Source organism: Dipodomys spectabilis, unplaced genomic scaffold (genome assembly GCF_019054845.1).
Source record: "Dipodomys spectabilis isolate Male_0828 unplaced genomic scaffold, ASM1905484v1 ptg000094l, whole genome shotgun sequence".
Taxonomy (NCBI): Eukaryota; Metazoa; Chordata; class Mammalia; order Rodentia; family Heteromyidae; genus Dipodomys; species Dipodomys spectabilis.
The window spans coordinates 6,034,679-6,059,188 of record NW_024870771.1 but is presented as its reverse complement, the minus strand read 5'-3'; positions in this window follow the sequence as shown (position 1 = coordinate 6,059,188).

Genomic DNA, 24,510 nt, shown 5'->3' with positions numbered 1-24,510 from the left:
AGACTGTATGGTATTTTCACAATAAAAAAGAAGAAGAAAAAGATCATTCACCTTTTCAACTACTTTTTTTTGAATAACGCTGCCAGGTAAAAAATGGAAAATCAGTGTGTGGTTGCTACAGTTAAAGAGTAGTGGAACACAGGGGCCTGGGACTAGCTGAGAAAGAGGAGCAGGTGTATCTTTGTGGGGATTGGGTATAATGCTCTGGGCCCTGACTTTACCAATGCCAATTTTCTGCCTGCCATGCTGCTCTATATTCCTGGGAAATGTTAATATTTAGGAAGACTTGGTAGAGTGTGAAGAATACACAGAATTCTCTATATAGTTGCTTGCAATGACATCTGGAATCACAAATACTTTAAAAGATGGAAAGGAAAAGTATAAAGGTATAAATTTCCCCTAAGAGTGAATTTTCCTTTTTGCAAATTGGAGAAACCAAACAAAATGTTAGATTTCCAGATGGAATGTATAGAGTGGCAAGATCTAGCTATGATTATATTAGAAATGTGTGGCATGATCTCACTCCAGAGGCTTGGGGAAGAGGTATCTGAACTACATGACTTTGGAAGTGGGTTCTCCCTAGTTACTTTAAGATTCAAGACAAAAAAAACCTTACATCAATGCTGTACTCTAGTTGGCAAATATACTTCAATAGTTCAGTGATTCTGAAATTACTGTATATTCATATAAGAGCTGAAAAAGAAGTCAATCAATTATGCATAGTGGGAGTGAGATTATGTGTCAGTAAGAGATAGCAACAGTAAGCAAGGGCAATAAAGGCTGGAACGCATCTCATTGATGTTGACATATATATATATATATATATATATATATATACATATATATACATATATGCTCACACATATACCTATACACTTATGCATACCATAGTGGACAAAGGTATATTTCCCAGCTATGCTTGATGACTTCTGGCCCTGAAAGGTCTCCAAGCACTGACATCCTGAAGCAATAGTCACAGAAGAACCCCAGATCCTGAATTTTAAAGGTCATGTTTCAATAAAAGAAACTGGGGCACCAGGACTGGTGGCTCAGACCTGTAATCCTAGCTACTCAGGAGACTGAGATCTGAGGATCGTGGTTCAAAGCCAGCCCGGTCAGGAAAGACCGTGAGACTCCTATCTCCACTAAACCACTAGAAAACTGGAAGTGGCTCTGTAGCTCAAGTGGTGGAGCGCTCACCTTGAGCTGAAGAGCTGAGGAACAGCGCTCAGGCCCAGAGGTCAAGCCCCATGACCGATAAAAAAAAAAAAAGAAATTGGGGCTTCTTGGGGAAATGAATAATTATGGGGCTGGTGCCAAGAAAATGTGAAATGAGCCAAGACTGGTGCCAAAAACTATGGAAATACTTTCAGTGGAATGAGGAGATACAACTGTCAACCTAGAAGGATTTCCAGACATAAAATTTAAAATTAAATTTTGGACAGCAAAATAAATAATTTAGAATTATACACCAACTAAAAGTAAACATAAAAATATACATGTATCTATGTTGATTTAATTACAAGATTGATCTTGATCTTCCTTTCAGGTAAATTCAAAGTAATAAAAATAAAAGGTATGTGGGAAATAGAAAGATGCCATTGAAACAGCACAGTTGTAACTGTTGTTGGCAAGACTGACTAATTGGAATTTGTAAAACCAGAAAGGTAAACTTTCAGGGGAGATGAGATTTGCATAGCTTCAAAGTACAAAAATAGTTATTAGATACAGTAATGGTTTTAACATACATCTACAAGTTTTGTGGATATATCTTCCTCTGAGTGGGAGATCTTTATTCCTTTTCCCTTAAAGATAGCCTTACTCGCTGCTTTTCTCTAGCAAACTGACAAGGGACAAGGTAGAAACTTCATGGTAGAAAGCAGTGGCAGGTGATTTCTCAGTCAAGTAGTCTACGAGAAACCATCTGTAAGAAGTCCTGTTCATATCTCAGGCTCCCTGCTGTGAGGAAATGTGAAGGCCACTTAACCTCCAGAGTATTCTGCTCTAAATTTCACAAGCACATGCCATGCATGAGAAAACATCAGACAAGTACACTTTGAAGCATTCACTATGAAATACATGAAACGATACTTCCAATGCGCCATGAACACATGGAAAGGAGTGTCTGTCACAGATGGACAGGGTGGAAAGAGAAATGATAACAGAATGAAATGCCATGTCTTATATCATATCCTGGTATAGAGAAAGGGGATTCAGGTTTTTTTTTAGTTGTTTTATTGTCAAGGTGATGTACAGAGGGCAAAATGTGCATAGTCTATAGACTGCCAATGTTGTGACTTACCTTTTGATAAGTTGGACTTCACCAATATTTTTTTTAATTTAATTTAATTTTATTTGTGAACATACTGTACAGAGGGGTTACAATTACATGGGCAGGATAATGCGTACATTTCTTACCAAGCATTGCAGCCTCCTCCTTTGTTTACCCTTCACATCCCTTCCCAGCCTCCCCCCCTCCCCCCCCAATCCCAATCCTTCTCCTTCCCCCCCCCTCCCCCCCCCCCCCCCCCCCCCCCCCCCCCCCCCCCCGCACCGACATTGTAAAGCTCGTTTTGGACATGTCAACTTGTACTTCTCATTGTTGCAACAGGTCCACCTGTATCCTTAAACACTGGTTTTTCCCCATCTCCTCCACAAGTTATACTGACATCAAATATAGTGAAAGCAGGGGTTATACTGTGGGGGAGGGACATACAAAGCAACAAAGAGATAATCCTATAAATGCGTTAGAAACACATGCATGAAAGAAAAAAACATTAAAATACATATCTAAGGGTTCATTTTCCTGACATCACATTATCTGACCTTTTCCCCTTGACTCATACATATACTAGATATTGCAAATAAGGGAAACCATGGGACCTATGTTTCTTTGGGCCTGGCTTACTTCACTTAATATAATTTTTTCCAAGTTTTTCCATTTCCTAACAAATGGGGCAATGTCATTCTTTCTGATGGAGGCATAGAATTCCATTGTGTATATATACCACATTTTCTTGATCCATTCATCTACTGAGGGGCATCTGGGCTGGTTCCATATCTTAGCTATGTTCACCAACATTTTTTAGAAAGGTAAAATCTGATCTTGAAAGTTCTTTGCAAAAGTGAGCCATATGGCAGGTGAAAATATTCTCATTAGTGATATCTAGGATATACTGGAAATTCTTAGTACCCAATGATAAGAATACAACAAATAAATTAAAATGGACAAGAAAAACATTTGAATGGGAGCAAAATGGTACAAATGACAAAACAAGTCTGCAAAGAGATTCTCAGTGTCGTTATTCACCAGGAAATGCAAAGTGAAACAATGCTGAGAAGTGACAGCAGACCTACAAGAGCAGCTAAAATGAACACCTAAGCTTTCATATTAAATGTCAGCCATATGCAGAATATTTCAAACTTTCATATAGTGCCCACATACATTCACAATTATTTGTTTTCTTACCCCATTTTACAGTGTTATAACAGAATGCCCAAGGCCAGGTAATTTATAAAGAAAAGATGTTTTTTTCTTATGCTGGAAGAACCTTCATTTGGCCAGGGTCTTCATGCTGGATACACTCTGTGATAGTGTTGTAAGGAAACTCATTCGTGAGAAACAGACGCCACCACTTCAGAGGCCAAACTGTGAGTTGAAGAGCCTGAGATCCCAGTCAGTGACACCCCAGTGCCAAAGGAGGCACTGAGGCTCCTTGAAGCCAGCTGGCAGAATGACCTCAGAAATTCTGGCTGCCAAAGGATGGGCGACTCCATAGGGCAGGCACCACTTGAGATTTTCTCATGGCCCAGTGCCTCTTCCTCCAGTGCCAGAAATGCCACTAACTCTTTTTGGAGTTTGGAGTTTCTCAGGAGACCTCGCAGTGTGTGTCTGTCTGTTTTCTGTTTTCCTAGTATCTGGGGGTCGATCCATCTGGCAAATGGGAAGATAAGGGGGCAGATGTGCTCAGAACCCCCCCGGCCCCCCCCCCCCCCGCCCCGGTTCCCCTATTCTGACAAGAATACGGAGTGCTCGTTCTGTTTGTCATGGTCGAAGCTTTGGGTAGGGTGGCATCTGATATTCTTGTACTCGCTCTCACATTGTGGTCATGGCCCTCAGGACAGCAGAGGTCGAGCTGGCGGAGGTGGGAGTGGCCTACATAGTCGCCCTCAGTTTTTGTGTTTATCTGTCTCTATCTCTATCTCTATCTATCTATCTGTCTGTCTGTCTGTCTGTCTGTCCATCCATCTATATCTTGCCACTAAAAATTCTGGAAAATGTAAAGTCAATATTCATCTTTGAGTGTTTTACATGCTTTTGCACAAGTATATGTGTGTTTCACTGAATATTCTCTGTAGCTGACCACATCATATGTTGTTTGTGAATTATAAGTTTCTTTTTATTCCTCCTAAGTGTCTGCTTATCCTTTTTCCTGATGGAAACTAGTTACAGTGCTGAGGAGGAGGAGGAGGAGGAAGAAGAAGAAGATAGAGTGCCCTTCTGTGTGCTCCTAATCTCAAGTAGAGGTATTCTGCCTTTTACATGAACCACAATTTCACCCACAGGCAATTTGTACATCCCCTTTTCCGGCTGTGAAAATATCTTCCATCCCTGATTTGCTAGGAGTTTGCAGTCAGGACTGATCAGCTTCCAGATTTTTTCAATGCTTTTTCTGTATCTATTGAGGTGCTGTTTCTTTTCTCTTTCTTTATTACTGTATCCATTTAGTAATAATGCATAAAGTATATTTTTAATTTGACTCCATTTGATTTATTTTGTTTTATGGAGAGTGATTTGTTAAGGGTTGTTGTGAGGGTTTGTAATATATGCTTATAAGTATTTTTTTATTTTTTTAAATTTTATTGTGAAAATATTGTACATAGGGGTTAAAATTACATGGGCAAGATAATGAGTACATTTCTTATCAAGCATTGTAGCCTCCTCCTTTGTTTCCCCTTCCCATCCCTTCCCAACCTCCCCCCATCCCCCTACCCAATCCTCCTCCCCCCCCACCAAAGTTCGTTTTCAACATAATTACTTGTACATCTCATTGTTGCAATGGGTCCACCTATTTAAATGATTTGATTTTTCCCTTCCCCTCCACAAATTATATCGACATCAAATACAGTGAATATGCTTATAAGTATTAAGGAGCTGAAATGTTTTTATCTGTATATTTTGTTTTGTTTTGTTACTATACTACCTTAAGCTGTTTTTTTTTAATGTAAGAATTAAGGAAGGGAATGCAAAAATGACTTAGTACTTTATCTGTTCAATTTTCTGGAAGAGTTTATACAGAATTAGAATACTTTTTCTTATTTAGATGTTTAATTCACCAGTGAAGGCATCTGGGTATAAGATTTCTTTGTGGAAGAGATTCTAACTACAGATACAAATCTTTCATAGATATAAAACTACTCAGGGAGTCTCTTTTTCTTGAAAAAGCTTTTCTAGCTTGTGTCTTTTCAAGAAACTTCTAAGTTGTTGAATTTATAAGCATAATGTTGTTGGGGCTGTTCTTTCAATTCTGATTGTGTGTGTGGAAACTAAATTGATGTGACCTCTTTCTTCCAATTTTGTCTCTTGTCTCATTTCTTTTTTCATTTAGCCAGAAGTTTATAATATTCACTCTTCTCAAAGAGTCAAAGGCTTTGTTTCATTTACTTCTTTGGGAGTATTTCCTTTGCTCAGCATATTCTAGCTTTTCATTGCTTATCTTTCCTAGTTTTCTCATTTGCTAATTTAATTCATTGTTTCAAAACCATTATTCTTAAATTTGAGTCACATATATAAATTCCCCTCAAAATATTACTGCTTTGCCTACATCTCACAAACAAAATGTGTCATTTCTACTTCCTAAGTACCATGTGATTTATCCTTACATCCATGGCTTACTTAATAAAACAGTTTCAATAAATTTGGTTTCTTTATAATGATTTCTATTAATAATATCTAATTTAATGCGATTGTAGGCAGAAAGCATATTGTTTATGAGTTGAGGAATTTCACATGTGGTGTCTGTTTGATAGCTCAGAGTATGTCCTATGTTTGCTGAATAGTCCATTTTCACTAGGAAAAAGATATGTATTTTCCTACCAGTAAGTGGATGTCCTCTAAATATAAATGAGATTGAGGCATTTGACACTGTTACATGTAAAGATGTGCAATGTCTCTTGGGAAAAATATGCCCCTTTTCATTATAAAACGAATAATTTCAATCTCAGTAAAATCGTTTGCCCTCCAGTCTACTTAATTGGCTATTAATACAACCATTCCAGTTTTGTTTAGATGTTTAGGATTTTTTAGGGTTTATAGTTCTTTTTTGGGGGGTTATAGTTCTTTAAATATTTTAGATTTTTTATCCTTTGACTTTGTGTTTGTTTCTTTTTATTGTTGCTATTGTTTGATTCTAGTACTAGGGCTTGAATTTAGCCCTGGGCTCTCACTAGGTTTGTTTGCTCAGCTGATACTCTATTACTTGAACCACATCTCTGGTCAGGCACTTTTCTGATTAATTGGAGATAAGAGGCTTTTTGACTTTGGCTTTTCTGCTTGGACTGGTCACCAATCTAATTTCTCACATGTCACCCCTCCTGAGTAACCAGGATTATAGGTATGAACCACCAGTGCCTTCCTTCAGCTTTTACCTGATTAAAATGTTTATATTCAAGTGGATTTTTTAGGCATAGTGCAATTAAGTCATGCTTCTGCCGAATGTGAAATTATCTGCCTCTTAATTGTTTAGCCATTATAGTTAATGTTTGCTTTTTCCCACGTACACTTTTTTCTTTTCCCCACTTATTATTTTCTTTTTTGTACATTTGTTATTGTAAAAATGCTGTGCAGAGGGGTTACAGTTATATGAGCAAGGTAATTGGGCATTATTGCCTCCTCCTTTGTTTTCCCCTTACCATCCCTTCCCTGCCATCTTCACAACTATGCCACCACCCCCCCCCTCCCGCCAAGTTGTAACATTCGTTTTCAACATAGTGTTTTGTACATCTCATTGTCTTTTTAATTACTTACCTTTTAATATTTGTCTGTATTTGAACTCTAGCACTTTGGTATGTTACTTTATAGTTGTCCTGGGGTTTGTATGTATACCTTTAATAGCACCTTCAAGTTACATGGAACCATTCTATTCCTAGGTTATCAGTATAGAACATTTACTCATCTCACTTGTTTGATTGATCCCAATCTCATGAGATATTGTGATCACTTTAAGCTTTAACTGCCAATTATCTTTTAGAAATTGGAAGAAAATGAGGGAAGATGATAGTGTTCAAAAGTAAATGTACTCATTACCTGACATATAACTGTAATCCTTCTGTATATACATCACCTTTGAAAATTTTGTAGAATAAATTCCTTTATACACCTTGTTAGCATTCCTGTTCATTTTACTTAGCTTCAGTTTTCTAACTGGAATCATTTTCTGTCTACTTAAACTCAACATGTCTGTAGCATTGGTCTGCTGGTGATAAACACTTCCAGATTTGTGTGTTATTTTTAAAAACTATCCCACACTTCTTTTGAAAAGATATTTCTCTGGGTAAGATTTCTGCATTACCATGTGCTTGTTTGCCATCTGCATATCCTCTGGTGAACTGCTTTTTCATATCTTTTGCACATATTGTAATTAGATTATTTTTCACTGTTCAGTTTTTATATTTCTTTATATATTCTAGATCTTTTTTCAGCTAGATGGTTTGCAAAAGTTTTCTTTTCTTTTCAAAATATAGCTTGTCTTTTTTTTCTTTTTTCCATAATCTTCTATGGAGCATAAATGTTTAACTTTGATTAAGTTCATCTTACTATTTTTCTTTATTTCAAGAATTATGCTTTGGCATTGCATCTAAAGGCTCTTCACCAAGCCCTGGGATTACAGATTTGTCCTCTACTTTCTTCTAATAGTTGCTTAGTTTCATGACTTATAATTGGAAATATGGCTAAATTTTATATAATTTGCAAATTCCCCTTCATCTGTGCATTCAATCTTTCCCTCTGCACTTAAAATTTAAATTTATTTTAATTTATTTTTATCTTAACTCAATTATTTATTTTCATTTTGATTACTTTCATTAGCAGTTCATAGTTTTCAACATAAAAAATCCTTATGCTTTGTTCAACTGTGTATCAACTGTAGATGTAATCTGTTCAACTAACATCTAAGTATTTTATTTATGTCGTGATTTTTTTTTTGTCGGTTATGGGGCTTGAACTCTGGCCTTAGGCACTGTCCTTGGGCTCTTCAGCTCAAAGCAAGTACTTTACCACTTGAGCTACAGGGCCGCTTCCGGTTTTCTGGTGGTTTATTGGAGATAAGAGTTTCATGGACATTCCTGCCAGGGCTGGCTTTGAACCTCCATCCTCAGATCTCAGCCTCCTGAGTAGCTAGGATTACAGGTGTGAGCCATCGGCGCCCAGCTTCTGTCATGATTTTAAATGTTATTGTGCCTTCAAATTTTTATGCTCCTAATTTTTATATGGATTGGATATCTTGTGAGTTTATTGGATCTACTCATTAGTTTGAAAGCCTTTTCCTTTGCACATTTCTTGGGATACCTTACCTAGACATGCCAGAGAGGCAGTTTTCTAACTCTTGTTCTAACTCTGTATCTTACGTTTCCTTTTCTTGCTTTATTTTGCTATGTATGAATTCTGGTATGTGGAGGAATAGTGGCATAGGTTCAGATGCCCTAATTTTTTTTTCTAGTTTTATAGGAAAGTACTTTGCCTTTTAACTAGTAGGTCGGACTCCAGTTAAAAGGTTTTGTATTGCACATAATCAAGATGAAGTCATTTCTCTTGATTGCAATTTTTATGTTATGTTTTTCATGTAACAGCTAATGAGTGTTGGTGCGTGGTGAGTGTGGTGAGTGTGCACATGCACATGTATATATGTAAATTGAACTGATCATGTTATAATTTTAATATTCAGCTTGTTATTGTGGTTGGGTGCTTTGGTTAATTACTGAATAGTGAATCAGCTTTAATGTCTCTAGAATAAAATCTTCTTGGTCATAGTGGATAATTATGAATATTTATGCTAAATTAAATATGCTAATGCTTGTTAAGAATTTTTGCATCAGTATTTGTGGATGATACTGCCATATTTTTTTTGGCATTGTCTTTGTTTTATTTGATATCAAGGCAATGTGATCTCATAAAATTAACTACAAAGTATTCCCTTCTCTTAAAATTTTTGGAAAAATTTGAGTAGAGTTGGTGTTTGTATAGAAATCCCTAGCAACACAATCTGTAGTTTGAGAATTCCCTTATTTGCAATATCTAGTATATAAATGAGTCAAGCAGAAAAGGTCAGATAAGACGATGTTAGGAAAATGAACCCTAAGATATGTATTTAAATGTTTTTTTTTCTTTCATGCATTTGTTTCAAAAGCATTTATAAGATTATTTCTTTGTTGCTTTGTATGTCCTTCCCCCACACTATAGCCGCTGCTTTCACTGTATTTGATGTCGGTATAATTTGTGGAAGGGAAGGGGAAAAAACAAGTCGTTTAAATAAGGATACAGGTAGACCCGTTGCAACAATGAGAAGTACAAGTTGTCATGTTGAAAATGAACTTTACAACTTTGGTGAGGGGGTGGGGAGCATTGGGTTGGGGGGCAGGAGGGGGGAGGCTGGGAAAGGATGGGAAGGGTAAACAAAGGAGGAGGCTACAATGCTTGATAAGAAATGTACTCACTATCTTGCCAATGTAATTGCAACCCCTCTGTACAGTATTTTCACAATAAAAAAAAAGAATTCTTCACCAGATACTAAATTACAAATTCACTATTTCTAAAGTTATGATGTTGCTCAAATTTTGTATTTCTTTCTGACTTTTGGTATGTTGTTCTTTTTGAAAGATTAATCCATTTTTCTGAACTGTATATTTGTATGTATAGAGTTATTCGCCATATTTTTAAAACTTATTTTCTGATGACAATGTTTGTTATGATGTTTTCATTTCATTCTTGTTGTTAGTAACTTGTTTGCTCTCTCCTCTCTCCCTCACTCCTTTTTTTCCTTTCTCCTTCCTTCCCATTCTCACTCTGTGTCTCTATCCTAGAAATTTTTCTGTTTTTTTTTTCTGAAGGATTAGCTTTTTATATAATCAATAGCTTCTATTACTTTTCAGTTTTCAACTTTCTCTGTTTCCCTTTATGGAACTTGAAAGGAATCTAGGGCAAATGTTTCTTTCCTTCAACATTTCATTCTACCACTTACTTACCTTTTGTGGCAAAAAAAAAAAAAGATCCATTGGGTAAGTTTTATTCTCATGCATAAGTAATTTTTCTGTGATTTGGGTGTATGTGAGTGTGTGTTAGGGCGGGGAGTGTTGATGTTTGTTGGTATAGATTTCCTTCAATTTACCATGTTGGGGTTTTACTTCTGGAACACATAGCTTAATGTGAGTTTTTGTTTGTTCTGTTAAAGTTGGAAAAATTTTAGCCATTATTTCTCTCAATGTTTTAGCCCTATACCCTTTCTCCTCTTCAATGGGTCCACAATGGCAGCACAAATATTAATCTCTGAATTTCTTCTACTCATTGTCCATTGTTTTAGTTTAATGTCTCCCTTCTTCCAGATTGTTTTATTTTCCCAGCTTAAAATTCCCTGTTAGTTCTGTGCCAGATCACCTCTAGGATTTGGTAGGGTTGTACTCACACACACTCCCACCAGAGCGAAGAGCCAGCATAGGACAGCCCCTACAGCAAAGGTAACAAGTAAGATTAAAAAGGGGGGAGAAGAAGATGGTAGCACTCTCACAGGTAGCCCCACTATTGTCTCTGACCAAAAGACGATCTAGGGGCACAACCATACTTTACCTGAAGAGATCCACTCCAATCAAACTCTAAATACCTAAAGACTTTTTCTACTACAAGAGGACAATCCTAGCAGACAAATAAGGAAAAGAGAAACAGTGAATGGCACCCCTGTGGAGCAGCTGCACCTGGCGGCTCCCGAGCTGTGCCATGCCCTGTGGGAACTTAAACAGGGGAGCACCCAAAAACTGAAGAAAACACTCAACACTAGACCAGCAGAATTAGGAGGGAGTCTGGTGAAGACCTCCAAGAGTCGGTGAACACCCGGCCTCAATGCCCCCACCCCCAGGGCGGCTACTGGGAAGGAGAGAACTCAGCAAAACCGCCATTACAATTGCCAGAAATTGGGTAAGCCCCCAACGTCAGCCCATGCCTGCAGCACTGGCAGGATCCCCATGGGCCCTGCCATCCCCACAAAAGGCCTCCAGGAAACCATAGCTGCAGCCAATCCATCGCTCTATGGGCCAACCGCCCTGCCGCCTGGGCGCTCTGCTGGGACCTGCTCCCTCCCTGCTGCCACCCTGCACAGACCCCAGGCTCTCACAGCCACTGCACCACCAAGCTGCTGCAGGCATCTCCACTGACACACCTAGCAGCCACAAGCAGCCACCCCCAAGATTGCCCACCACAGCCAGCCACCTCCCACAGCCTCTGGTGCAGAACAGCATGGCCCCCGGCAGCCCACACCAGCCTGCCATACCAACCTCCACCTGGTCCTCCCAGCACCAGGACTCTCCACACAGCCACAGAGGAGACCCTTCAGCATCAGCAGAGCCACCCCTCCCCCCCGACCTGGACCTGCCAACACCCAGACCCTCTGACTGAGAACTGACTGCCAACTCCATCTTGCCTGCCACAGCACAGCCTCTGTGGTCCAGGACATCACCAGCTACAGACCTCGTGAGTAACCCAAATGGGTCTACTCTCTGGGGGTGGCAATTCCCTGTGGGAATCCCAAAGCCCTCTGACCCAAGCCCCCTTCCAAAAGGGAGGGATCACACCAGAACAGAACACGAACATAAGCTCTGCTCCTAAGGCGCCTGTGGTTACCTGGGAAAGCCTGGGAACACAGCTCCAGGTCTATGATAGCAGTCTACAAACCTGAAACCCCTAAAACTCCTTGACACCAGGTCAGAGAGTGTCAGACAGCAGGCAGCCTCACCCATCAAAAGACCATCTGCTCCAAACCAAGCCACAAGGAAAGTGGACTACAGCAAGGCATCAAGAATTGGCTCTGAGGACTACGGGGAGACTAAACCTCCCCCAAAGAACCCGACAAACCCATTCTTTAGTTTTTTAGTGTTGTTTTTGTTTTGTTTTGTTTGTTGTTTTTATGTCTTATCATTTGTTGTTTGTTTTTATTTCTATGTGTTATTTATGTGCATTGTGATTTAGGATTTGCTATTCCACTTAGAGCTTCTATTTTTCATTATTATTTGGATTTTTCTTCCACTTTCCAATTTCCTAATTTGTAAGTTTTTCTTCATTCTTTTCCTTTTATTCTCCCCTTCTCCTTTTCTCCACATTATACTACTACTCCATCAGAGCTACCTTGTCTGGTTCTATCACAAAGTAAGGCCTCCTACGTGTGTAAACAATAATTACAGGAGTTAACATAGATATAGCAACTTTCCAATAATATCTGAATAATCTTTTTTCTAATCTCAGTAAGTCTCCCAAATACACTTATATATAACTTCTTTTTCTTATCTTCATCTAGATTTCAAAGCTACGCCCTACATAACCTTTCTTCAAATTCTTTTCTACCTCTTATACTCGGTAACAAGGTCTTTATTCTCCTATTACTTTATATACCCCTCCCCTAAGCTGTTTTTACCCCTCTACTATTATTATACCCAAGTTCTCTTCTGAACTTAAATTCATATTACTCCAATCCTAACCCTTCACTTCTTCATCTGCTCCAGCCCATTGATCCCTAACAGTTTATGTTTGACCCAACTTACAGTTGGTTCTATATTTGACTACAAAATTGGTTCCAGTTGACTATTTTGAGTACAAGGGGCACATGTTGTTTACTCTAAGGAGCAGACTACTTATCAGCCAAACCCAGATTGTCTAAAAAGTTACAACTGTATGTAATCTCAACCCCAAATCCACAATATTCCTCTCCAAGCAAAGAAAAAGAGAGCTAAATAGGAAAACACCTACTCACAACTCTAAAACCCTAAAAAAATATACATCTAAATGACATCAGGTTAACTCCAGTCCTAAAAGACTGGTACTATCATACCAGTGTGGTTCTTGTGGTTCTTGTCTCCAAATGGGTAGAACTAACCACAGAAACACAACAAACATGGCCAATCAACAAACCCCAACACCATCTCCACATAAACAAGCTACAGAGCAGTCCTAGAATGACCTAGAGGATAATGCTCAAGCTAGAATAAAAGCATGGCTGGTAAACCTGCTGAATGAAAAATTGGACACCCTGAATATGGTTATCAGAGAACACGATGAGGCCAACCAGAAGCTAATAGATGACTCCATGGCCTCCACAACATACATGGCTCCATGGCCTCCACAAATAAAGATAAAGGAGCTCCAGCACAGGGAGAAAGAATCTACTGAAAAGATAGGAACCCAGATTAAGGAGTGGAAAGAGAAGTCTAATAACCAACTCCAGGAGGTAAGGCAATCTATTTAAGACTTAAATTAAGAAAGACCAGCAAGAAGGAAAGGTAATAAACACCAAAGTAAAAGGACTTGAAAGTAATATGGAAGAAGCTGAACAAAGAATATCAGAGGATGAAGACAGTTTAGACTCCATAGAGAAAGAGCACATAAATATATACAACAAAACTATGAAGCATGACAGATCACTGCAGGAAATACAAGATACATTCAAAAAGCCTAATTTGAGAATAATAGTTATACAAGAGGGCCTGGAAAGGGAAGCCTATGGATTAGGAAATATATTCAGCAGAATCCTAGCAGAGAACTTCCCAAATATACAAAAAGAAAGGCCCATACAGATACAAAAAGCTTTTAGAACACCAAATAGACCAGAACAGAACAGGACATCCCACCGCCACATTATAATCCATACCAGCTCAATAGCCACTAAAGGAAGAATTCTTAAAGCTGCCAGGGAGAAGAGAACAATCAGATATAAAGGTAACCCAATCAGAATTACCTCAGACTTCTCAGCAGACACCATAAAATCAAGGATGGCCTGAGAAGAGGTATGCCTTGCCCTAAAGTCAAATAACTACCAACCAAGAATAATATACCCAGCTAAGCTCTCATTCATAGCAGAAGGACAAATAAAAACCTTCTACTTAAAGGAAAATCTGAAGCAATATATCTCTACCAAACCAGCTCTTCAAAAAACTCTTAAAGATGTTTTACATATAGAAAACCAAAAGAATATAGTCAATGAAGCAGTCCACAAACAGAGACATACATAATCACAAGAACAGCAAAGGCACAGCTTCCCCCCTCCAAAAAAATGGATAAAAAGGTAGAGATAGACAAACACCTCTCAATCCTAACCCTCAATATTAATGGTCTTAACTCTCCAATTAAGTGACATAGATTGTCTAGTTGGTTCAAAAAACAAGATCCTTCTATCTGCTGTCACACCTTGCCCACAAAAATAAACATTCTGAAAGCGAAAGGCTGGAATAAAATCTCTCAAGCAAATGATAAAGAGGTGGGAGTTGCAATCTTAATATCAGATAAAATAGACTTCAAATTAAAATCAATGAGAACTGATACAGAAGGTCACTACATACTAATTAAGGGATCTCTCCTTCAGGAGGATATTATCATTCTAAATATTTACTCACCAAATATTTACTCACCAAATTTATCCAAGAAACCCTACTGTCCCTCAAATCTCACATAGATCCAAACACATTAATTGATGGGGACTTTAACACACTAGTGTCCCCACTAGACAGATCAACCCTGGAAAAACTCAACAGAGAAAACTCAGATCTTAAAATCTGCATAGATCAACTAGACTTAACAGATATTTACTGAATATTTCACCCAGCAGCATCAGAATACACATTCTTCTAAGCAGCACATGGAACGTTCTCCAAAATAGACCACATTCTAGGCCACAAAACAAATCTTTCCAAATTCAGAAATTATGCCCTGCATTCTCTCAGACCACAAGGGAATAAAATTAGAATTCCACTCCAAAAGCCACCAAAGGAAATACTGTAACACATGAAGGCTGAACAACACAGAGTTGAACCACCAGTAGGCCATGGAAGAGATTAGAAAGGAAATTCAAATGTTCATGATATTTAAACAAAATGAACACACAAACTATCAGCTTCTCAGGAACACAGCAAAGGCAGTACAAAGAGGCAAGCTTATATCTCTGAGTACCTACATTAACAAATTGGAAAGATCTGAAACTAACAATTTAATGAGGCACCTAAAGTTTCTTGAAAAAGAACAAAAAAGCAAAATCCCGATCCAGTACATGGAAACAAATTATTAAAATTAAATCAGAATTAAATGAATTAGAGACCAAAAACACTATAGAGAGAATTAACAAAACAAAGAGTTGGCTCGTCAAAAAAATTAATAAAATTGACAGACCTTTAGCAAATCTTATGAGGAAAAAAAGAGAATACACCAAAATAAACAAACTCAGAGATGAGAATGGATATATCCAAAATGAAAAACAGAAACAGCCAAAATTCAGAATATAATAAGGGAATACTTCTCAAACCATTAGGCTAATAAGTTTGAGAATATGAAAGATATGGACAAATTTTTAGAAAATATTGACATGCCCAAACTAAACCAAGATGATTTAAACCAACTTAACAGACCCATATCAAGCATTGAAATAGAAGCAGCAATAAAAGACCTCCCACCCAAGAAAAGCCCAAGCCCAGATGGATTTACAGCTGAATTCTACAAGGTCTTCAAAGCAGAACTCACCAATACTCCTGCATCTCTTCAATGAAATTGAAAGCAAAAATTCACTACCACACTCTTTTTAAGAAGCCAGCATAACCATCCTCCCCAAACCAGGCAGAGACTAATCAAAGAATGAGAAGTATAGACCCATTTAATTGATGAATATCGATACAAAACATCTCAACAAAATTATGGCCAATCAACTTCAACAACTCATCAAAAAATCAGACACCACGATCAAACAGGATTCATTTCAGGGATGCAAAGCTGGCTCAATAAATGCAAAACAATTAATATAATTCATCACATCAACAAAAGCAAGGATAAGGACCACACGATTACCTCAGTAGACGCAGAAAAAGCATTTGACAAGATTCAATACCCCTTTATGACGAAAGCTCTGGAAAAACTAGGAATCCATGGAACATTCCTCAAAATAATAAAGGTTGTATATGACAAATCTACAGCCAGCATTATAGTTAATGGTGAAAGTTTAAAGCCATTTCCTCTAAATTCAGGAATGAGACAAGGATGTTCACTCTCTCCACTCCTCTTCAACCTAGTGTTAGAATGCCTAGTTAGGGCAATTAGACAAGATACAGACATAAAGGGGATCCAAATAGGGAAAGATGAAGTAAAACCCTCCCTCTTTGCAGATGACATGATTTTGTATTTTAAAAACCCCATTGACTCCATTCCTAAGTTACTTGAGCTGATTGGAAACTTTGGCAAAATAGCAGGGTATAAAATTAACCTTCAGAAATCAATGGCTTTCCTGTATGCCAATAATGAGAAGAGTGTGGCTGAAATTAGGAAAACAACCCCTTTTGTAATAGCCCCACAAAAAATAAAATACTTAGAAGTTAACTTAACAAAAGACGTGAAGGACTTCTATAACAAAAACTTTAAAAACTTGAAAAAGGAAATTAAAGCAGAACTAGGGAAGTGGAAAATCTTCCATGTTCCTGGATTGGGAAGATTAACCTCGTGAAAATGGCAATACTGCCAAAGGCTATCTACAAGTTCAATGTGATACCTATGGTTATCCCAACCTCATTAATCACTGAAATAGAAGAAGCAATCCAAATATCATATAGAACAATAAAAGGCCCTGAACAGCAAAAACAATCCTTAGTAGAAAGAACAGCACTGGAAGAATATCAATTCCAAATTTCAAACTCTACTACAAAGCCATAGCTATCAAAAGAGCTTGGTACTAGCACAAGAACAGACTTGAGTACCAATGGAATAGGACTGAAGAGCCAGAAATGAACCCACAGACCTATAGCCACCTAATCTTTGACAAGGGAGTTAAAGAAATAGAAAGGACGAAAAACAGCCTTTTTAGTAAATGGTGCTGACAAAATTGGTTCAACACTTGTAGAAAACTAAAGCTAGATCCTTATAGATCACCCTGCACCAGAATCAACTCTAAATGGATCAAACACCTTGAAATAAAAGCAAACTCCATGAAAACATTACAGGAAGGAGAAACTCTAGGGTTCCTTGGCACAGGCCGAAATTTTCTTAAAAGAGACCCAGAAGCACAACAAATCAAAGAAAGGTTGGACAAATGGGATTGCAAGAAACTGCAGAGCTTCTGCAAGGCAAAGTACATAGCTAGCAAGATCAATAGAAAGCCCACGGACTGGGACTGAGAGATCTTCACTAGCCATACAAGGATAAGGGTCTCATATCTAAAATATACTTAGAACTCAAAAAATAAATCCCTCAACAATAAATCCTCAAAGAAACAGCTTCCTGATTAATAAATGGGCTAAATACTTAAAGAGAGACTTCTCTGAAGAGGAAATAAGAATAGCCAATAGACACATGAAGAAATCCTCAACTTCTCTAGCCATAAAAGAAATGCAAATCAAGACAATGTTGAGATTACACCTCACCCCAGGTAGAATGGTCATAATCAAGAAATCTAGGAACAACAGATGCTGGAGGGGATGTGGACAGAAGGGAACACTACTGCATTGGTGGTGGGAGTGTAAACGTGTTCAACCTCTCTGAAAAGCACAGAGCTCCCTTATGACCCAGCAATCCCACTTTTGGTCATTTATCCAAATAATCACAAACAAGGTCATACCAAAGCTACCAGCACAACCATGTTTACCACAGCAATATTTACCATAGAACCAACCTTGATTCCCTCAATAGATGAATGGATCAAGAAAATGTGATATATATATATGTTTTCATATATATATATATATATATATATATATATACATATACATATACATACAATGGAATTCTATGCCTCCATCAGAAAGAATCACATTGCTCCATTTGTTAGAAAATGGAAAGATTTGGAAAAAATTATATTAAGTAGTAAGCCAGGCCCAAAGAAACATAAGTCCCATGGTTTCCCTTATTTGCAATAACTAATATGTGTCTGGGACAAGCAGAAAAAGTCAGATAAGATGATGTTAAGTGAAATGAACCACAAGATAGGGACACAAGTGTTTTTTTCTTCCTTGCTATTGTTTCTAACATATTTATAAGATGATTTTTTTGTTGCTTTGTATGTCCCTCCCCCATGGTATAACCTGGGTTTTCACTGTATTTGATGTTGGTATAATTTGGGGAGGAGAAGAGAAAAAACAAATTGTTTAAATAGGGACACAGATTGACCCATTGCAACAATGAGATATACAAGATGCTATGTTGAAAAATGAACTTTACAATTTATGTGGGGGTGGGGGTTGGGGGGGTATCTGAGGAGGTGGGAGGGAAGGGATGGTAGGGGAAAAAGAAAAGGAGAAGGCAACAATGCTGGATAAGAAATGTACTCATTACTTTGCTCATGTAACTGTAATCCCTCTGTACAGTATTTTCACAATAAAAAACTTAATTAAAAAAATCGAATCTCACAAATATTCCTACCCAGGCTGGCTTAGAACCATCATCCTCATATGTCAGCCTTCTGAGTAGCTAGTATCACTGTTGTGAGCCACTGGTTTCAGCTTTGTTCTCTCTCTCTTTTATTTTTCTGAGGCTCACATTTGTTTCATGCATATTCACAATTACTTGGTGAAGCATTTATAATGAAGGCTTCTTTAAAATATTTGGCACATAATTTCAACACTCTTGTCTCCTTAGTGTTTGTGTCTATTCTTTGTCTTTTCTAATTCAGGATAAGTATTCCCTGGCTCTTGGGTAATTGATTTCACTTGCATCCTATGTATTTTGAATATTGTGCAATAAAACTCTGTATCTCATTTAAATCTTCTCTGTGAGAAAGACTTTTCCAATAGCCAACAGATGAGGAAGGGAAATAACTTTCCATCTCCTACCTGCTGAAGCTCCAGGTTGTCTGAAGTGGTTGGGCAGCTACAGTCCCATTCCTATTGGGCAGTGTGAATGTTCTGGCTGCCCTGGTAGCCACTCTGGGAGGAGTCCACACTGTGTCTGTGCTTCCCGGGTGGCATGCATTGTCACCCATTATGTGGGTGTACTGTTGCCTTTTGGAGATCATTGCAGCTGTCTGTGCTAACTGACCTTGTCCAGGTGCCACGTCCTCAGCAGGAGAAAAGCAGCAAATTAACCACAAGACTTTCAAGCCTGTTGTTCTTTTGCCCCTGGAGTCTCCAGCTACCCCTCTCCTTCCTCAACTGCTTATAGTACCCTGGTGCTGATCTTGTCTATAGTGCCCATCATTGTATCTGTCTCTGAAGAAGGACAGGTAGAAATGTGTCAAATCATCTTGTCCTGGAACTAGAGATTCTCAGCCAGTTCTGATGGATTGGGTTTTTCCCTTCCTGATGGGGTATAATTTCCTGTTGCTTTCCATGCCTGGTAATTTTTTATGGAATAACAAAAAATGCTAATTTTAGCATTTTGGATATTGCTATAAATATTCTTAAGCTTTTTCCCCCCTTGGACATAGTTAATTGGAAACAGTTTGAACATCCCATGGCTTATTTTTGCTTCTTTAGGTAGAACACAGAGCTCATAGTCTGAAGTCAATTTTCTTACTCCTGAAGAGAGAACTTCCTTAGGATTTACTTACTGATTTCCACCAGACCTAAGTCTTTCTACTCTGACTCTGAGGAGCACTGCAGAGTGAGCATCCTGTAGGTTCCAGGCTCTCCAATGGCTCTCCCTCCCAGCCTGGATAGGCTTCCTCACAAACTTTCAGTCAGGGAGCAGTCCTCTATAGAATAAGCAACAGCCCCATTTGAAGTCACTGCACCTTTCTTGGCAGCTCCCTCCTCTGGGATGGTCCTCCCTAGAGCTAGCCTTCTGTCTTCTCTGGAATCACCACTGAGGGCCACACTCAGTCTCCTCTCCTCGCCTAGGCCCAGGCCTCTTCATACTCAATCTCTGCACCGTTTATTGCATTTCTCAGGGAATCACAGTCTTTTGTAGCGTTGCTGTGCCTGTCTTGATAATAAATGGTCATGTTTTGCCTGAATATTTTAGCTGTTTCCGGAAGGTGGATAAACTCAATCCCTGTTACTCTTCTTGACAGCAAGAAAAAAATCGTAGGAGAATTTTAACCCTGGCTACAATATTTCACTTGGGTATTAGCCAGCAAAGGAATGTGAGACATTCACAATAGGTCACCAGAGCCCAGCATTTGGAGCAATGGATCCTCACCACTCTCGACACATCCAGGTCAGATTGGAAGGGCTGTGCCCTCCGTTGCTGCTTGGGGAGGTGGACATTATGAAAACTGATATATTAACTTCCTGACCAGGTAAAGATAGGAGGAAAGAAAATCCTCAGTGTATAACTTTCAAGTTTAAGATATTTTTCCCGGACACTTACATACCTTGGGTCTCTCACAGTCTGAAAAAATGAGCTCTGTTGGATCAACAATCAAAGGGATTGCTATATTCACAAGGCAGGCATTCTGAAGCTGCTTAGAGAGGAACACCAAAACCACAGCTCCTGACTTTCCACCAAAAAAAAGAGAAGGAAGAGCTAATGTATCCGAAAGGAAATTTTCATTTATTCATTTATTATACGTGGGTTTATTTACCTGTTGAGTGTCTGTCATGTGTGTTGGTTAGAAACTGAAACCTGCTCTTGCTCAGTTCAGCATCCTCCATCCTGTGGTCCCCAATCAGACACCCCAGCCACATCCATACATCAGACCCCTTAGTGTAGTGTGTAGTCCCCTAAACACATCTGCAAGGCCCTTATGCTGCTTTGCTGTGGGCTCAGTCACAGAAGGATGCAGGCATCCCAACACCCACTTTTGGCCTCAGCCTTCATTGCCATTTCACTTCTCCTATGCCAAAACTTGGAGGTATAAAGGGACTTTCCTGAAATATTTGCAGGATGAAATTCCAATGCTCAGTGTCACTTTACCTGGAAACGGGACCATTGGGAGGCCATCAGGACTCAGAGGTGAGACTTCATGCATGGGAACAGCACCCTTACAAAGGGGACCCAGAGATCTGACGACCCTTCTTTCCCCAGGCGAGGATACAAGAAGACAGCTCTACACCCAATACCAGGCCCATTCAGACCCCATCCTGTGGCCCTTCCTAATGATCTTCAGCCTCCATAACTCTGAGGACAAATTCATGCTGTTTATAAGAATTCCAATATGATCTTGTATTTAAAGCACCCATGGACTTCACTCCCAAGTTACTCAAGCTGATTTGAACTTTGGCAGAGTAGCAGGGTATAAAATTACCCCTCAGAAACAATGGCTTTCCTGTATGCCAGTAATAAGAAGAGCGCAGCTGAAATCAGAAAAGCAACTCCCTTTGTTATAGCCCCACATTAAAAAAAAATAACTAGGAAAATTAACTAAACAAGTGAAGAACCTCTATAATGAAAACTTTAAAAACCTGAAAAAGGAAATTAAAGCACTTTCCACGAAGGAAGTGGAAAAACCTCCCATGATCCAGGATAGGGAGGATTAACATTGTGAAAATGGCAATACTGCCAAAGGCTATCTACAAATTCAATGCAATATCCATTGAAATCCCAACCTCATTCTTCAATGAACTAGAATAAGCAATTCAAAAATTCATATGGAACAATAAAAGACCCTGAATAGCAAAAACGATCCTCAACAGAAAGAACAGCACTGGAGGAATAACAATACCAGACTTCAAATTTTACTACAAGGCCATAGTAATCAAAACAGCTGTACTGGCACAAGAACAGACCTGAAGACCAATGGAATAGAACTGAAAACCCAGAAATGAACCGACAAAACTATAGCCACCTAATCTTTGATAAGGGAGCTAAAAAAATAGAATGGTAGAAAGAAAGCCTCTTCAGTAAATGGTGCTGGCAAAATTGGTTAAACATCTTGAGGAAACTAAAATTAGATCAACTCCAAATGGATCAAAGACCTAGAAATAAAAGCAGAGACCTTGAAAACATTACATTACAGGAAAGAATAGGAGAAACCCTAGGGCTCCTTGGCATAGGCCGAAATTTTCTTAATAAAGACCCAGAAACACAACAAATCAAAGAAAGGTTGGACAAATGGAATTGAATAAAACTGCAGAGCATCTGCATGGCAAAGGACAAAGCTAGCAAGATCAATAGAAAACCCATGGATTGGGAGAAGATCTCCACTAGCTATATAACATACAAGGGACTAATATCTAAAATATACTTAGAACTCAAAAAGTTAAATCCAAAAAAAAAACAAATCCTCAAAGAAACAATCATCCCATGAACAAGGGAGCTAAAAACTTAAAAGAGAGACTTCTCTGAAGAGGAAACAAGAATGGCTAATAGACACATGAAGAAATGCTCAACTTCTCTGGTGATTAAAGAAATGCAAATCAAAACAACATTTAGATTCCACCTAACTCAAGTTAGAATGGCTATAATCAAGAGATCTAATAACAACAAATGCTGGAGGGGATTGGCCAAAAGGGAACTTTACTGCATTATTCCTGGGAGTTTAAACTTGTTCAACCACTTTGGAAAGCAGTATGGAGATTCCTCAAAAGACTCCATATAGAACTCTTCTATGACCAAGCAATCCCACTTCTGGGCATTTACCCAAAAGATCACAAACAAGGCCATACTAAAGCTACCAGTACAACTATGTTTATCACAGCACTATTCACCATAGCTAAGATATGGAACCAAACCAGATGTCCCTCAGTAGATGAATGGATCAAGAAAATGTGAGATATATATATATATATGTATGCGTATATATACGTATATATGTACATACATATACGTATATATGTACATACATATACGTATATATACATATATACGTATATGTATATATATGTATATACACACACACACAAAATGGAATTCTATGCCTCCATCAGAAAGAATGACATTGTCCCATCTGTTAGGAAATGGAAAGACTTGGAAAAAAAAATCATTCTGTGAAGTAAGCCAGCCCCAAAGAAATTTAGGTTCCATGGTTTCCCTTATTTGCACTAATTAGTATACATATAAAACAATCTTATCAGATGAGCTGGAAGGCTCAAAAGCTATGTACATATGACCATATAAGATGATTCTAAGTGAAATGAACCCCAAGATATGGACACAAGAGATATTTCTTTGCTGTTGTTGTTTTAATGTACTATGTGATCTTTTTTTTTCCTTTGTATGTTCTTCCCCCTATGGTATATCCCCTGTTGTCACTGTACTTGATTTTGGTACCCTGAATCTTGTATATATACTTGTCTAATCTGGGGAGAGGAAGGGGAATAACAAAATGCTGAAACAAGGACACAGGATGACGCATTGCAACAAGGATACCCACAGGACAATATATTGGAAACGAACTTTATAACTTCAGGTGGGGGGGTGAGGTGGGGTGGGAAAGAATAGTGGGACAACAACAAGGGAAGGGGTCACAATGATCAACAAGAAATGTACTCATTGCCTTACTCATGTAACTGTAACCCCTCTGTACGCCATCTATGCAAGAAAAGAAAAGAAATCCAAGCCATAGAATGTGTTCTAGCAGCTGTAAATGGGCAAGAAAAGCAGGAAGACGTGTGTGTGTGTGCGCGCGCGTGCGCACGTGTATGTATTAATTAAAGTGAGGCTTCATTCTCAGACTCAATTTCTTCATGTAAAAAATATAGATCATATGATTACTGTGAAAATTAAATGAGACATCTACCTGAAGTTCTTAGGATAAAATAAGAAATTCCTGTTTAGTTCTGGGGGATTTTACCCAAGGAAAACTTATTAATAACCCCTATGACCTCTACAGGCAGCATTTTCCTAACCTGGGAGACTGCCCTAAAAACAGAGACCAGCATGAGTCCACATTTCTTTTGTCTCTGGAGGAGTGGGCAGACATGGTGCAGTGTTTATAGAATGCACTCCACGGAGGCTTCTCTATCTTTCCAACAAACTCTGAACACTGAAGTGAGAGGAAAAAGATTTCCACCTATCCCAGCCTAGCAGTGTCACTTACTACATTGGTAGATTGCTTCCATGACAGCAAAACCACACTGAGCCCTGCATGGTTCATCTGCAACTAGCTCCTGTGCATGCTCATACATGTTCCTGGCTAGAGGACAGGATTGTATTTTAGGTTCACTTTAGGCTTTAAAAAATATTTTTGTGGTGTTGGGAGCTAGAGACCCCAGACTTCACCACAGGTTTTCAGGCTGTCCCACCTGCATCCTCCTCTCATGTGGCAGCCTGTGCTCAGCGCTGTCCTGTGAGCTCTGAGCACATGTGGGCACAGCACAAGCTTATGAAAACTTGCACTCTGGTTTGAGATAGACCTGGGATCAAACTCCCTCCTAATTATGTAAAATAACATAATCATTCATATGTCACTTCAC